The sequence below is a fragment of the Rattus norvegicus genome, chromosome 9 (assembly GCF_021556685.1).
Source record: "Rattus norvegicus strain SHRSP/BbbUtx chromosome 9, alternate assembly SHRSP_T2T, whole genome shotgun sequence".
Lineage (NCBI taxonomy): Eukaryota > Metazoa > Chordata > Mammalia > Rodentia > Muridae > Rattus > Rattus norvegicus.
In genome coordinates this window covers 121,531,205-121,535,000 of record NC_141542.1, presented here as the reverse complement: position 1 = coordinate 121,535,000, position 3,796 = coordinate 121,531,205, and the positions used below count along the sequence as shown (strand labels likewise).

General features: G+C 49.2%; 1 long non-coding RNA gene across 1 annotated transcript in view; it reads left to right on the top strand.

The window, feature by feature from the left end:
* The window catches only part of LOC102549383 (uncharacterized), a 4,892-nt gene extending 2,094 nt beyond the window's left edge, over nucleotides 1-2,798 (top strand). Inside the window, exons 3-6 of the long non-coding RNA XR_015629273.1 lie at nucleotides 18-201; nucleotides 1,065-1,223; nucleotides 2,062-2,106; nucleotides 2,533-2,798. This is a non-coding gene — a long non-coding RNA (uncharacterized LOC102549383). The remainder of the gene's footprint in view (nucleotides 1-17; nucleotides 202-1,064; nucleotides 1,224-2,061; nucleotides 2,107-2,532) is intronic.
* The last annotated feature ends 998 nt before the right edge of the window (nucleotides 2,799-3,796 follow it).

Genomic DNA, 3,796 nt, shown 5'->3' with positions numbered 1-3,796 from the left:
TTGCATTGTTCTTCCAGAGGCCTTTCTCTTTGGAGGAAGAGTCCACTAAATCTCACACTGAAATGGTCTTCGTGATGCTGGCTTCAGCGAGCCCCAGCCTGCTTGGAGACTGTGGTGCTGGGGACTTCAAGAGCCTTACCAGACTCACTAGATGCAAATCCTCGTGTCTACCCAGACTCACTGACTAGGGGAGTCCTGTAGGTGAGCTGTCACGGCACTCTGGGCACACAGGTGATGCCAGAAGGCCCAATTTAAGAATCCCTGCTTTGAAACCACAGGAGATCACAAGGGCTCAATCCCTAAGAGTCATATGGAAGGAAGGGGAGGGAACAGCTCTGGTCCGCACTTTCCATGGTTCAAAGCGGCATCCGTCTAATAAATGAATTACCATGGTGGTGGAAGTTTAGACAGTGGCCCCAAGCAAAGCTCCTTGGTGTGTTGTTTTCACACCAGACTGTACTTTTGCTCAGGGAGCATCAACACTTGCGGCTTTCCTTGTATTCATGAGAAGCCCTGCCATTCAGGTGGAAGCTGAGAGGAGTCTAATCTCCTCAGAGGGGACAGGCCCAGCCCAGCCAAGGCAGCAGGATTTTGATTTGTGATTTGCTTGTCTCCCAGTGGCCCACTAAGCTTGAGGCAATGAATAGGTTATTTCTATCCGGTGAGAAAAGCCAATTCAAACCAGATTAGATTAAAGGCAGTTTTATTGGGAAGCTGCCCCTTGGGTGGTGAGTTCATTGGCCCCAAGGACCAAGGCCAGGGGGTCATGATAGGGAAAGGGGCTGGGGGAGTACGGGAGAGAGAAGAGGAGAAGAGATCAAGAGACCAAAATGTCTGGATTATATAGGGAGGAGCCTCTTGGGTAAGGGCAGCCCAGCCCTTGGGCTGGAAAACTCAGGGTTGGGGGCAGGGTAAGCCAGGGAGAGACTGAGGATTGTTGGGAGACCCTGGAGGTTAGGTCTGCTTAGTTGGAAGAACCTGGAGGTTAGGTCTGCTTTGATGTGTAAAAACTCAGCCCCTTGACCCCAGTCCAAAACCAAACAACAATGTCATGTTCCCAACAGGAGACATCAAAACTTGACAGATGCTAAGAGCTATTAACGCCTTCCTTGGAATGAGGAGCAGAAGAAGGTGTGGTGATTGCAGAAACCCTCCTTAGGAGAAGCCAAAAGCCGGTCTCCTGACTTGCAGATCATTCCTCACCAACTTTCAAGTGGTCAAGGGTGCGTTGACCTCCGTTTCCTGTGCATCTATAACTAATGGCAACCATCTTTCCTGATGACCCTTGCATACAGACTGGCCATCATCCAGTTCTCTCTGTGTGGTAGCTGCTGAATGACTTAGCAAGGGCTCTGTGCATGTCTGGGTGGCTAGGTGTCAATCTCAATCTCTCTCTCTCTCTCTCTCTCTCTCTCTCTCTCTCTGGGTGGCTAGGTGTCAATCTCAATCTCTCTCTCTCTCTCTCTCTCTCTCTCTCTCTCTCACACACACACACACACACACACACACACACACACACACACACACACACACACGCCCTGCTAGGGTAGACAAGCTGTAAATCTCTGCAGCTGCCCAGAGGAGAATGGAGAAGAGAAAAACAAACAAAACAAAACAAAACAAAACAAAACAAAACAAAACAAAAGCAATAAAAACCTTGTGTTTCTGGCATATAGTCTGCCGCAAGGAGAGGGCTTCAGAGTGACAGGGCTGTAAGAAGCTCCTGCATCAGAAAGAGCAAACCAAAGTTCTGGCCAGTGTCTGGAAGAAACAGAAGAATAAAAGGAAAAGGAAGTCGCTGAGCCTCTCTGCAACCTCGGGCGCTTGTAGAGACTGTGTTAGGGGTGGGAATCCTGGGAATAAAAAGTGCAATGTCTCATTAAAGGGATCATTATCCCACCCACCTCTTCAGCTCAGCTTAAGGTGAGGCAGCCTCCTTCCTGAGGGGCGGTGCCACTGGAATGTTAGGTCTCCACCCAACCTGCAGACTTCTGTGGACCAGGATTTTCCTGTAATGGTCCCACTGCTGCTCTAATTTCTTGTAAATTAAATTCCTTTTAGGTTGGGAGTGTCATTCGGGGATAGAGCACGGACCTGGTGCTGGAGGTAAGCTCACCAGCACAGACACACACACACACCCCAAACCTTTTCAATGTAAAAGACTGTGGTGGTTAGTCCATTAGAAATGGACTCCCACAGCCTCTCCCTGTCAACACACATTTCATCCAGGAAGGTCACCTCTTAGCCACTTCTGAGCTCACTGTGAACGGCAAAGAAAAATCTTGAAAATTCAAGCTGCCCTTTGTTGGTTTTTTTAAAGGGCAGCCTGTGTACCTTTGGGTTCTCAGGGAGTGTGTTTGCTGAGGAAAATGGGAAGGTCAACATGAGAGAGGCTCTGTTTTCCTAATGATGAAGCCTGCTACGCCTGGAGAGTTAGATTAACATATAAACAGGTTAATTTTAAGAATGGCTGAGCTGCAGAATTAGGCTGCTGCTGGGTGTGCTAATTATGGTCCTCTGTAATCTTTCTAGGCTGTTGGGAAAAAGAAATCTAGAACAGAAGAAAAACTAAAACCCCGGGAGGTTTAGTGATGGAGCCAAAGGGGTCACACGACCACCAGGAATTTGTTCTGTGTTTTGAATGCGGTAAAGATTTTATACGCAACGTCTGGTTTATTTGGTACACGTCTTTGTTTTTACACAGGCTCTCTGTGTAGCCCTGGCTAGCCTGAAACTATGTAGATCAGGCTCCCCACGTGCTGGGATTAAAGGTGTGCCCCACTGTGCCTGGCACAATATCTTTTAATTCTCTCGACCTCTTTGGGGATTTGTTTGTTTGTTTGTTTTTTACTATTACCACCAAATTAATTATGAGAAAGGCAACCACACTAACCACGGAGAAAAATTAAGTTACAGTTTGCCCAGATGAACTCTGATAGTGACTGGCAAAGTCAGATGAAGCAGGTTGAGAGCTGAAGTTAGCCCTCTTCCAAAGGACATTAGGTCTTGGTGTTCTCTCTGTGTCTATTTCTCTGTCGCGCGCGTGTGTGTGCGTGTGTGCGTGTGTGTGTGTGTGTGTGTGTGTGTGTGTGTGTGTGTGTGTGTGTGTGTGATTTTGACTAGATTTATAGTACAGATAGGTTTCATCCTGAGGAATGGGCTTTGGAGCCAATGCAAAAGTGGCTGGATAGCTCGTTCTCCCATGGCCCCCCTGGCACTCTTGTCCCAGAGGGCACATTGTGTCTGATAGATTGCTGTTGTAGTGTGCGGGTTTCACCACCGGTACGATCCTCCGCGGCTTCTCTCCCACAGAGGCCTGCATTCCCCACTACAGCACAGCGCAGACCGGGCAGCATGGGCGGAGCTTTCAGGTCAGCTTCCAGGTCGATTTCTCCATCCTGCCACTAAACTGTCTTCCATGTTAGGGTCCTACCGCCCAGCTCCGGGGGGCAGCCAAGAGCAGTGCCCGATCACCGTTTTATGGGAAGGGATCCAAACTCAGACCCCCATACTTACACAGGAAGCACAGTTACCCACCCCCCCGAGCCCACTCACAGCAGCACCACGCAGAGGTCCCGGGACTGACCCTGAGAACCCACACATTACAAAAGAGTTGCACCACTGAGCGCTACTCTTAGCCTTGGACGTTCTACGTGTTCAGTTGGCAAAGAGCATCTGGCGCTTGGTTTCCATCATTATCCAAGCAAGGCTGGGCTTCATTTCCTGTGTCTCACTATATAGTCCCGGCTGGCATGGAACTTGCTCCACAGATCAGTGTGCTGGCTGGTTCTGTGTG